At 45.6% G+C, this 13,218-nt stretch overlaps 1 protein-coding gene across 14 annotated transcripts in view; it reads left to right on the forward strand.

The window, feature by feature from the left end:
- Positions 1-812: 812 nt before the first annotated feature.
- The window catches only part of Pcbp3 (poly(rC) binding protein 3), a 170,364-nt gene continuing 157,958 nt past the window's right edge, over positions 813-13,218 (forward strand). For 10 of the 14 annotated variants that reach the window (XM_070030858.1, XM_070030863.1, XM_070030862.1 and 7 more), the window contains exon 1: positions 12,852-12,927. The gene's annotated coding sequence lies outside the window, so the exon portion shown is untranslated. Of the gene's footprint in view, positions 929-12,778; positions 12,935-13,218 lie in introns of those variants that run through there. The other 4 variants (XM_070030860.1, XM_070030867.1, XM_070030861.1 and 1 more) reach the window with 3 other exon arrangements.

The raw sequence follows: 13,218 nt of genomic DNA on the forward strand, positions 1-13,218 counted from the left end.
GAGAAGCAAAAACTGTGTTCAGATGAAATCTATTCATAAAGTTTACAGTGGATTCATTGGAATGACCAGAAATGGAACACACCCGGATGATGTTCTTCAAGGTAAAGAAGACTGTAGTATATTCATGACATGAAGTAAATCCAGCACAGAAAAAGAGTGAAATTAAAACAGAGCACTTTAGGCTTACTCATAGAAGTAAGCTGAGTGAACATACTTAAGTCCAGAGGTTACATATTGTGCAATCCGATGTTGACAACATTGTGGGAACAGGAAATTATAGACAGGGAGGCTAGATTAGAGACTGCTGGGTGTTATGGAATGGAGTTGGGAAAGATGTGATTATGAATATAAAGAGAAACACAAGGAATCCTGGTGGTGGGAATGTTACCTGTTTTAGGTGTGCCAGTGTTAATATTTTGGCTGTGATACTGCATGATAATTTTGCAAGGTGTCACATTGAGGGGTATTTGTGAAGGGTATTTGGAGTATCTGTGCTATTTCTACAGCTACCTGTGAATCTACAGGTACCATAAAATCAAAACATTTAATTACAAAATGAAAATCACAGGACACCGCTCTTTCCAAGGTGCTCCATGTATCCTTCCTACCCAAAGTCACGAATGTGTAGAGGAGTCAGCCAGTGTTCCAGTGGATGGGGCAGAGGAAGGAGCCTTCTTTATGGCCTTCCGTGAACCCGGAGAAGGTGGTGCGCTTCTTCCTGGCAGCCACGGGAGAGGTGGGGGGTTGGGTCAGGGTGTGGTTTGAGGCAGAGCTTACAAGGCCTGCCGGTGAATAGAGTGGCTTTGGGGCTGATGGCCGGGAAAGGCAGCCTCACTGCTCTCATAAGCAAGGGGGCCTAGGGCCAAAGTCCACGGCCCCAAGGTTGCTGTGGGGAACCTCGCTTTGGAAATACGAATGACTGCTTCATGTGAGTTGGGGGGTGGGAGAGAGGGCGAGGATATGAGGTGGAGATTTGAGACTGATTTACATTTTGATGAATGTGTGGAGATCCACAAATGAAGACCCTGGAGGGAGACTGAGGAAGCTTCCAACAGGAGAGACTGTGTGTAGCCATCAAGCTGGAGAAGTCAGGGCACTGCGTGTAGCCGAGTGGGTAGTAGTGACGGTGTGCTAGACACTAGAGGTGGCTTTAAGGGACACTGAAGCCTGGGGCGGGGGGGTGTGGAATTGGGAGTGGCTAGGTGAAGGACACATATGATTCACAGGGAGCAGATCCTGACTGGAACAAAGAATGTCAGCCCCAAAAGTTGAACAGTTCATTGTTGCTGCAGAAAAGAGTAAAGAGACAGACGGAGTTCATGGAAAAGTGGGACCAAGGAGAAATTTAGAAAGGGCGAGACATACTGGCTTATGTTTACCATGGGTGGAGAGGCCCTCCCACCCGTCCCTGTCTGTTGTGGCCAGTGCCATGAGGGGCCCCGAGGGAGTGCTGTGTGCTGCAGGGAGGTAACAGGATATGGGAAGCAGACAGACTTGGAAACGTGAAAGAACCACTGTGTAAGTGAAGGGCAGTCGTATCTGAAGTAATTTGAAGATTGACAGGAAATCCATAAAGGGAACATGGAGCTCCATTTGCAACAGCAGGAGAGCGCCTTGTCCATGGCTTCCTGACCTCAGGGACGGCCACCGTTGCTGCTGGCAGAGTTCCAAAACATGAAATGTAAAGTGGAATTGAATAATCTCTCCTAAATCAATTTTGTGAGGCAAATGACCTACAGAGTGATGTGATACAGTGCAGGGATATGGCACAGAGCGCCACTGTCTGCTGAATACATGATGACAATTGATTTTGAAGATAATCCGCTCTCCTCTAGTTTCTGGAGCCTGGTCTCTAGTTAACCTCCACTGAGCTGTCTTGGGGAGGATGCCTCTCTTTCTGGTTTGAAGTGACTAACTGGCACAGCAGCAAGGTCCTTCTGTGAGCACACAGCAGTGTGCGGGGCTCAGCATGGGTATGGCATGGCCACAGGTCCTGGGCTGCTTCCTCACAGTATGACTCCTTCCTAGGAGTATTTCCCATGCATGCCGTGAACATGGGATGCCATCCTGGAGCCTATTCTGGGAACACTTTGGCTAAGGGCTCCTTCTTCCTGAGTAGGGGCCTTCGTGAAGAATTGTTTCAGGACTCAGACTGAGCACTAGGGTGCAGTAGGTAAGTGAGCACCAAGGAAGGGCCTGACCAGCTGAGAGGCCTCAGAAAGACTGCTGTTTCCTGAGCTTCACTTGTCTGGCCGTTCTCTGTGCACATGCAAGTAAGTGCTTCTAGTTTTCCTTAGGGACTGAGCAGTTACCGGCGGATGTTTTGGTTCTTAGGATGAAGAGCTTGTGTTTACCTGGCTTCACCTTTTCAAACATGTTCGGCGTCTTTTGTCTGTGAGTTAGCAGGAAGAGTGCTCACTAGGGTGGACCACTGCTGGGGGCCTCAGGGCCCTGTGGCTGCCGGGAGCCAGGGCTCTGAAGTGGTTTTTGTATGTTTCACTTGTGGTTTTACGTTCTTTTTTTTTTATCCTCTTTTTTTTTTTTTTTTTGCTTGATTGTGGGGCTTGGACTCAGCCTGGGTGCTGTCCCAGAGCTCTTCTGCTCAAAGTTAGCGCTCTACCACGTTGAGCCACAGCTCCACTTCTGGTTAACTGGAGTCTTTCAGAGACTTTTTTGCCTGTGCTGGCTTTGAACCCCGATCCTCAGATCTCAACCTCCTGAATAGCTAGGATTACAGGTGTGAGCCACTGGCACCTGGCTTTCCTCCATGTAAAAAATTTATAAGTTGCACTCACAGGTCTGTGAGTCATGTTTTACTGACCCCTGTCTTAAGCCCAGGAGGCAGAACTAAAATGCTGACCTTGCCTTAGTGTTCACTTACCAGTCCTCCTGGAGGTGAGAACAGAGTGTGCGCACAATGGGATGGGTCCCTCTGGTGCACATGCATTGACCCCATTGTGAAATTCAGTTTCAGAAAGCATTCCGCCCAGTATTCAGGCCTCAAGTTGCTAACATAATGTTGGGCTTAGAACCCCCTCTTTCTTGCCTCAAAATTACCAGATCACCATTGAAACAAGACTTCTTATCTGGGCTGCATAGGAGAGCTACCTGGGGGCTTCTGTCCATGGTCCCTGACCTGCACAGGCAGAATCTCTGTTGGATAGTTCCAGTATGTCAGGGAGATCGCTCCTGGTTGGGACTGCAGTGTCTTGTTGCCACTGTCTCCTTGCCCGAGTGCACAGTGGGCTGGTCTGTGGTGGTCTCTAATGTGTTCACGCTGCTGCAGATGCAGGCTTTCCTCTCCCAGCCACTCTGCATACCTCCCTCTTCTTCCGGATCCCTTTCTTTCCCCTCTTTAATGAAACTCCCCTTCCCCTCCCCTCCTCTTCCTCCTTTCTTCCCTTTCATATCACCATCCTATAAATGCTGTGGAGTGAGGGGGGTTTTGTTTAATCAGGGAGTGCTGGTCTAGTGAGCACACACACTCTGAGTGGTATGAGGAGTCCTCTGGAAGCTCAGCTTCACTTCCTCCTCTGTGAGGAAAGGTGTCGCTTTCCCCGGGAATCCCTGTTCTTTCCTTCAGCTTGATGTGCGGTGGTTCCAGAAGGATGCGCATCCCTGCTGATTGCTTATCACAACCAAGTCAGTATTGACCTCTGCAGCTTTCATCAGTTCAAGGACCTGTCTAGAGAGAGGCTGGTAAGAGAGCATAGGAAGTCTTGTAGCCGTGAGGCGGTGGCAGATCTGCAGATCTTTGACCATTCTCTATAGCTCTTGTGCCGGGGCCCAAAGCCCATCTCTAGTCACCGTCCACACCGCAGAGTGTGTATGTTCTATGGTAATGCATGCATGGAAGGATCAAACACCCTGCCTGAGATCCTTCTGGATAGAACCCTTGTAACTGAATGCATTTTTGCTATCAACAGTCTAGGTCTGAGTTTTACGTCTACTCCACAGATAACCTGGTTTTAGATGCAGATCCCAACCCAGTATGTGTGCGGGGTTGGAGGCTGTACTTTGAGCAAGCTCCTCTGTCCACCCAGAGGACACCACCCCTCCCCACACGTGGAGAGGTGTGAGTAGATTGACTCGGTGACCGCCAAGAACAGGCTGTGTTGTTAGGAACACACATCCAAATGGAGAACGTCCTAGAGCTAGTGCTCCCTTACATAGCTCCTGCCCGTTGCCAGGCTCTCGGGAGTGGAGAAGGTATGGCTGTCACTGGCATGTGCAGAAGTGTTGTGTGTGGAGCTATCTGCTAGGCCCAGGGTGAGACCTTGTGTCATCCTGCTCCTGCAGCCCTGAGCATCTGGTCCCCACAGGTCAGATGAACAGTGAGGTTTAGAATGGCTGAAATGCTCACTTGTATCAGATTTCATCCCAGACTTTTCTGTGGCAAAACCCTCATCCTCTTCAGCAGTGAATGAAGCAGTAGATTCCCACTCAGAGAGGCTCTCCATAGCTTGCCCTCCATTCAGGCTTGTCCTGTGGGAAAGGAGCATACTTTGTGTGTGTGTGTGTGTGTGTATGTGTATTGCAGCAGGTCACCTTACCAAGAGCACAGATGGTACCCTGGCTGCTCGGAAGACATCCCAGAGTCGGGTCACCTGATGGGATGAGCCCTGCTGGAAGGGGCAGCAGAGGGAGTCTGCAGCAGATCAGATAGATGACTTGTGAAACTCCTGGGACAAACTCGGATCCTGTGCTGGTCCAAAACCACAGGGGATACCACCACTGCTTTTGCTGCCTGAGGTTTGAGCATCAAAGGATTTTTGGAAGCTGACAATTTGTTTAGGAAATAAAGTGAAAGGCTTACTTGTAAAATAAAGCTCTCTACATTAAACCTAAGTCAGCGTCTCAGTTAAATAGGATAAGAAAATCCTCAGCTTTAGCATGCAGGGGAGAGTTTGATAAAGAAGGGTTAATCTGGCAGAGTCTGAGGAACACTTCAGGGAAGTGCTGTCCAATACTAATGCATATTGATGACATGACTCATGAGCCTCCAGGAGGCTTTTAGGCCCTGGCTCTGATTCAGGGCCCAGACTCAGATACCTCCCAGTCTCCCTTTGTTCCCTACCAGAGCCTTTGCACTGGTCACAGAAATGGTCATTGTCAGACAGCTCTGTGCTCTGCTCTGCACGGGGCTGGATGGGCCATCCGGCTGCCCTGCGCACATATCCTCGGCCACACGTGGGTGGGCAGAGGGATCCAGAGAGGAGCTGGGAAGGTGAACTTCCCTGCGTGCTAGCTGTTGGAGTGTTTGGGCAGGCTGTGTTGCCTTTCTGGGTGTTTCCTAGCCTGTGCAGGGGAAGCTGCAGTGTCCCCATCCTGCTGAGCCGGTGTGAGGAGCAGAGTGTATGTGAGGCTTCCGTGCTGACAGGAGGGTCTGCCCGTAGGCCACGAGCCACGAGTGTGGAAGGGGTTTCTGGTGTTCAGAATGGATAGACTTCCTTCTAGAATATTCAGTGTTCTAGTTGAGAAAGTTGACACTTTTGTTGTGCTTCTTTAATGAACAAGCCCATTCTATTCTTGTATCAAGAGATAACAAAGTCTTAAATACAACTTGGTGCCTCAAATGACACAATATAATTTATTTCCTGCCAACCTGGACCATCCAGATTATTCTAAATATGCCTTTACCCCAGTGTCGGTGACATTTTTTTTCCTGAATTTGACAGTACCATGAGAAAGTTTCTGTTTTCACCAGGAATAGAGTAATGATGATCTAAGTATTTTTCTTTTCTTTAATGCTGTTTTTTTTTTTAGGACAGTTTTAGGTTTACAGAACTGTTATGAAGTTAGTGAGATGCCTTTGTCCTGGTTCATGGCCAATACTGAGACACGGTTACTAGTGGAAGTCTGGGCTTTGGATTTCCTGTTTGCTCCTGCCACCCTTTTCTATTCCACAGCCTCCGCCGGAGACCAGGATAAAGTCATTGACACAAGCTCTTCTTGGCTGTGACAGTGTTTCCCACCTGTCTTGTTTTTGATGACCTTGACAGTTTTGAGGAGGACTGGCTAGGTATGTTGCAGACTGCCCCTTCGGTGGGAACTGCTGGGGTCTGGTGAGTCCTTGTGCTGGACTGGGTTTATGGTGTTTGGGAGGAAGACCACGGAGAGGAGTCTTCCTCTTCATTTCATGTGCAGGAAGCACGCAGCCTGGCTGAGCGCTGGGATGCGGACCAGGACTGTGGGAGGAGGGGCGTCTCCCACCGTTCCCACGGCCTGGTGACTCTCTTTCCAAGGACATATTGAAAGAGCAGAGAGCTGTGCTTACTCATGGAGGAGAGCGGGTCTCTGAAATACCTTGGAATTCGTTTTGGAGGTTTGTCTTTCTCTACCATTTATTTATCTACTCCTATGGACTCCTAGGTAGCGGATTTATACTTTGGTTAACAGTTCTGTATTATGATACTTATTATTGTCATTGTTGTTCAGATTACTCTATTTTTGGCCTGGGGAGCTCTTTTAGTTGGCTCTTGTGTCCCTTTGAAATACCTCCATCATTGTGTGTGTGTGTGCACATGTGCGTGTGTGTGTTTTCAAGAAGCGTTTTTCCTTTCTTTTCATGGAGCACTACCCAGTACTCTAGGCTCACTGCATTTCCTGCCTGTCTGAGGACCTAGTCATGTCTCTAAGGAACCCTGATTTCTTTCTCGTCAGCAAATATATTGTCTGTTAAGAAACCAATATCTGGGTGCTGAGCATACTTCTTGCTGCTGGGGTCTTGTTCCTTTGGGTCCTCTTAGCTAACAGAGCAAAGGAAGTGTATGGATATACTAACCTGTGCATACATATAATTTTTTTTGACCTTCTGTGTCTACAGTAAGCTAAGCCTTAGTTTATACTGACATTTTTAGTGGCTACCTGGGTCATTGTGGCTACCTTTCCTTGTTATGTGTAATCTTTGAATTCAACAATTTACCCACCTGCATGGTGGTAACACTACCCACCATCCTTAAACGCTCAGTTCCAGTGGGCATGCACAGCACTGTCTCAGTTGTTAATTGATATGTCCTGGTAGACAGCTTGTCCAGCCAGAGTGCCGTGCTTGCAGGTGGTTGTACCACCCTATCTTCTACCCCTTCAGTGAGCTATTTCATGTACTCTTAGTGCATATAGATTGTGTTGTGACATTTCCACATCCTCTCAACCTCTTAGCTGTGAGTGTGTGAATGTGTGAACATACAGATGTATAGCTAAGATTTTATATAATTTTGTGACATAAAATTCTGTACTTTTTGCTTCATGTCTTATAGTTACCATTACAGTGTCAGAGTGGTCCTCTCTGAGTCACCTCTTCCACACTTGCTGAGTTCCTGATGAACAGTCATCTGTTTGCTAATGCTGTTGTTCTGTCTTTTCAAGAATGTTGAGTAGCTGGAACCATATGTAGCTTTTTCAGACTGGGTTTGACTTAGTGATATGCATTTGTGATTCATATGTGTCTTCATAGCTTGACAACTCATTTATTTTTGTTGCTATATAATATTTAATCTTATGAATATGCCAGTTTGCTTACCCATTTACCTTTTGAAGGATGTCTTGGTTGCTTCCAACTTTTGACAGTCTAAATAAAGCTGCTGTAAACATTTACGTGTAGGTCTGTGGATGTGTTTTCAACTTCTTTGGATAGATTGGGGTCTGTGATGGTAGCATGTTTAGTTTATGGGGGGCTATCTAGCACCTTCCAATGCTCCAACATTTTGCATCTTGCCCTACATCCTTGACAGCATAAATATTTTCAGGTCTTTGCATTTTAACAGTTCTATTACGTATGCTGTAGTATCTCTTTATCTCTTTATTAATGTGCACCTCCCTGACTTTGCTTGGTTCTGTGCACATGTGTGTGTGCATGTGCGTGCACATGTGTGCTGGTACTTGGCATGAATTTAGGGCCTGAGCACTGCCTTTTATGTCTTAGCTTCATCATTCAAGATAGGCACTTAACTAATTGAGCCACACCTCCATTTCCAGCTTTTTGGTGGTTAAATAGAGATAGGAGTAAGGACTTTCTTTCTTGTGTTGGCTTCAAATCTTGATCCTCAGCTCTCAGCCTCCTGAAAAGCTAGGATTACTGGCTTGGCTTCAGCCTGTAATCCTAGCTGGTGTTTTTAGCTGCTGAACCAGTTTTAAAAATGGACTCTCTTAGACCTTTTCTTCCCTATATGACTTTCTCTCAATCTCCCACTGACAGTGTAAACATTGGGTTGTGGTTAGCAGCTTATTAGTTTGCACCATTTTTGAAGTCTGAATTCTTTTTTTTTTTTTGGTCGGTCGTGGGGCCTGAACTCTGGGCCTGGGCGCTGTCCCTCAGCTCTTCAGCTGAAGGCTAGCACTCTACCACTTGAGCCATAGCACCACTTCTGGCTTTTTCTGCTTATGTGGTGCTGAGGAATCGAACCCAGGGCCTCATGCATGTAAGGCAAGCACTCCACCACTGAGCCACCTTCCCAGCCCCTACATTCTTATGATTATGTATTTCTACTGAGGTGGTTTCTTTTGCATAATTTATAGCAAGCTATTTCTACCCTCACAGTGAACTACACAGGTCATTACCTTCGGCAGCCACATGGGAATTTTGGAATAGATGTATCATCTGGACTTTAAGAAATTACTTGCAGTAGTAGTCTAGTTCTAGATTTCAGCATTTGATCATTGCTAAGAGGATGTCCTTGGCTTACTTTGGTCTTTTGGAGATAAACTCAGTCGAGACCAGATCTGAGATCTCACCTTCCAGGTCTCTGGAGTTATGTCCTAGCACAAGGCTGTGGGTGTGTGAGTATATGTGTGTTATGTCCTCGCACAAGGCCGTGGGTGTGTGAGTATGTATGTGTTATGTCCTCGCACAAGGCCGTGACCACTTCTCCCTGTGGTTTGGTGTGTGCTCCAGCCATGTGGAGCTGTGCCTATGACCTTGCTCCTGTTTTTCTCTTGTCAGGCTGCATTCCTAGTACAGTACCTGTGGCCCATGCCAATGTCTTCTTGGAATCCATGTGGCGTTCTGCTTTACCTGATGGAAGCCATATCTTTTAACCGATAAAACCTTGGGAAGGCAGAGCAAATCTCTCCTTTACCTTGAGCCAAGGTTATTCCTAACTGATTCCCTCTCTCCTCAGCTGGTGTGAGCTCTGTGTAAAAGCCCTCACTCTGCTCACTCGGTGATGTCCAGGTCTGCTGCCTGTCAGGAGGACCAGCCTGTGTGACGGGAGCTGGGAGCACACGCCAGGCGGGACTCTTCTGTGTAGTCCTCTGTTCCTTCATTGCATGCGGCCCTCTAGATTTGGCCTTACCTCCATGGTGCGGGTGTGTGTGTGTGGGGGGGAATACAGTGAGGAGACGCACCCGGGGGCTCTGGCAGTTATCGCTACTTGGGCTGCCCTTGGTCACAGGCAGATTCCTATCTTGGGGGGAATCTTGGTCTTCTCTGCAGCACCAGCTACTTCAAGACCTTCCTTGAAGAAGAGCCAACTGTATTTTCTCCCCTGTCAGCTTTCCGAGGGGCCTGATTCCTAGACAGCAGCGGGTGAGATGGACACACACAGAGCCGGTTGTGCTCCTTCTTCGTCTTAGGCTGGGGGATAGGATGATGACAGTACTGCTAGTCCTTGTTCTTGGTGTTCCTGTAGTATTTTGGTGTTCATACATGATTGCAGTGCACTGCCTTTGCTTCTTGAGTTGCTCTTGATGGTGCCTCTATTTCTCTTATCCTCTTGGGGTTTTCCCTGTTCTTAGTTTAAAAAAACAAAACAAAACACAAAAAACTTTTGCTAAAAACAAAGACATAACCATTTCATTAGCCTGGGCCTACAGGGTGCCTACAGGTCACAGTTACTCATGTCGCTACCATCTTGCCCTCAGGGCCAGTAACACCTGTGGAGTTGTCTCCCTCCCCAGGGGAAGGCCTTCATACATGTGCCTGCCAGGACTGCTTTACAGTGCACTTCATTCTCCAAGTAGAAAAAAGGCAGTCTAAATCATAAAAAGTACAGGGTAATGACTATAGGAACGGATGATATAGTCCTTTGTTGTCATTATGAAGAACTCTGCACTTTATGCTAGTGTATGTGGCTTTTCTTGTATGACTGGTAAGCAGTGGGTTTGTTACACAGCACCAAACACACATCTACTCACACACCCACGGCCTTGTGCTAGGACATAACACACATATACTCACACACCCAAGGCCTTGTGCTAGGACATAACACACATATACTCACACACCCAAGGCCTTGTGCTAGGACATAACACACATATACTCACACACCCACAGCCTTGTGCTAGGATATAACACACATATACTCACACACCCAAGGCCTTGTGCTAGGACATAACACACATATACTCACACACCCAAGGCCTTGTGCTAGGACATAACACACATATACTCACACATCCATTGCCTTGTGCTAGGACATAACACACACATACTCACACACCCAAGGCCTTGTGCTAGGACATAACACACATATACTCACATGCCCACAGCCTTGTGCTAGGACACAACACACATAACACCCATATACTCATACCCATGGCCTTGTGCTAGGACATAGCACACATAACACACATATACTCACATGGCCACGGCCTTGTGCTAAGACATAGCACACATATACTCACACGCCCACAGCCTTGTGCTAGGACATAACACACATAACACACATATACTCACACACCTACAGCCTTGTGCTAGGGGATAATGGCTGCCAACTTACGAACTTTTAGCTCGATTGTAATCTGTTTTTTTTTTTTTTTAAGGTAGTCCTACTATGTTTCCCAGAACTCCTACACTCAAGTAATCCTCTTTCCTCAGTCTCCCAGGTAGATGGGACTCTATGTGCAAGTCTCTGTTCCTTACTTAGATCCATTATAATCTAATGGAATCACTGTTGTAATATATTGTTGATCTTTGATGGAAAGCCTTGTTAGTTGGCTCATTATTGTCTAAAAACTAAACAGACTATGCAGAAAAAATATATACTTTAGACTATAAAGTATATATGTATGCCTACGTATATACTTTAGATTATAGAGTAAAATTGGCTGACTTTCAAGGAGAAATTGATAAATCAATAATCATATGAGCTAATTTTTAATGTGAGCTATCTTAATCTGCCTTTTTTAGTAGTTGATAGAACACATTTACACACATAAGTAACAGTAAGATTTTAGTGATACATATTCAAGCTCTGTCTCTTGGTCATTAAAAAAATGCAGCCATATATATTCTCTTGAAACATGTGAAACATTTTCTGAAACTCTCCTTGTGTAAAGTAAGTCTCAATTTTTTTCAGACCATGTTTTCTATTCAAAGTAATTAACTCAGAAATCAATAAGCCTAGTGTATTGTTGTACACCTGTAGTCCCAGCACTTAGGAGGGAAAAACACTAAAAAATCATGAAAATTAAAGCTGAAGTCACAATAGAAATATCTATAGTTGACAACTCTTAATGATATAAATGACTTGCGGAATATGCACTACTTGGAGGGAAATTTATATCCTTAGAGTTATGAATTTGAGAAAAAATAAAGGCTGTAAATCAATCATATGTTTCCAAGTCAAGAAACTATAGGGGGGCTGGGAAGGTGGCTCAGTGGTAGAGTGCTTGCCTTGCATGCATGAGGCCCTGGGTTCGATTCCTCAGCACCACATAAGCAAAAAGAAAAAAGCCGGAAGTGGCACTGTGGCTCAGGTGGTAGAGTGCTAGCCTTGAGCTGAAGAGCTGAGGGACAGCACCCAGGCCCGGAGTTCAGGCCCCATGACCGGACCCCCCCCCCCAAAAAAAAAAAAGAAACTATAGGAAGCAGTAAAAAGTAAGGTTCAGAATGAAAATTTGCAAAATGGAGGAAAAAAAAGTATGTCTTCTATGAATAGGATATATTGCATTGACTTTTTTGGGGGGATGGTAGGGATTGAACCCAGGACCTTGACCTTGATAGCAAAATGCTCTACCTCTGAGTTATATCCCCAAGTCCTTAGTTATCAGACAAGTTGTCCTTGCCAAGTACCCTCTTGCCTTTGCCCCTCAAGTGCTAGGACTAAACACTCGGAAGCCTGTAAGGCATGTCCAGTGCACTAATAGATACTTTCCCGTAAGGCGTCTCCAGGGCACTGATAGATATTTTTCCATAAGGCATGTCCAGCACACTGATAGATATTTTTTTTTGAATGTTCAACCAACTTTGTGTTTTAAGCCAAATTCCACTTCCAGTTTTCTAGTGGTTAATGGGAGATAAGAGTTTCAAAGACTTTCCTGCATGGGTTAGCTTTGAACCAGGAATTTTAGATCTCATTTTCCTGAGTAGTTAGGATTACAGGCATGAGCCATAGGTGCTTTGCTGGAAATTGTTTTGGTTATGAACTCGATCTCTTATTTTTGGTTAAATGAGATTTTTCTATTTTTTTTCCTTGAGTCATTTTCTATACACTATTCATGTTTATGAGAATTTGTTCATTTTTTTCTAGTTTATCTAATTTGCTGATATAAAATTGTTATGTTTCTGTATAGTCCTTTTCTATGTCTGTAATTTTGGTAATAATATTCTCTTACAAATTATTCTAACACTGAGTATTCTTTTTTTGATAGTTTAGGGAAAGGTTGTCAGCGAGTCCAACTTTTGGACTTGGTTTTCTGTTCTCCCATTTATTTTTGCTGTATGTTGGCGATTTTGTTCCTTCTGCTTGTTTTGGGTTTAGTTTTCTCTTGATTTTCTAGTTCTGGAGGTAGAAGCTTCATTGGCTCAGCTGAGATCCTTCTTCTTTTTCAAGTGCAGGTGTTTTCGCTGTGGAGGACCCAGCTCTGTGCTCCTGCAGCTGGCGGCTGATTCCTGCTCCTGAGGCGTACAGGAAGCGGATGGGGCTGGGGTGAGTCAGAACGCCACCAAACACTGCTCTTCCCGAGTCCAGTGACCCCTGCATTCCGGTAACTCGTGATTATTTCCACTTAATTAATATATTTGTTAATTTTGATGGTGGGAAGAGCTGTCCGCTGCCAGCACTCTGCCATTCCCAGTGTTGTCAGCTACTTGTGTTTTCTACTTAAAAGTTTTCAAAAACGGAATGTGACTGCTACAGAATATCTTATTAAATTTAACACATCTATATATCACAGGGACATAAGTTGTGTTAAGAGTAGCTAGCCATTTTAGTGCAGGGCTATGGTACTGATGCCAGAACATTCTAGAATGCTGAGAAATTAAAACATGTGACACTA

This window comes from Dipodomys merriami, unplaced genomic scaffold (genome assembly GCF_024711535.1).
Source record: "Dipodomys merriami isolate MVZ:Mamm:240054 unplaced genomic scaffold, mDipMer1.0.p SCAF_2, whole genome shotgun sequence".
Taxonomy (NCBI): domain Eukaryota; kingdom Metazoa; phylum Chordata; class Mammalia; order Rodentia; family Heteromyidae; genus Dipodomys; species Dipodomys merriami.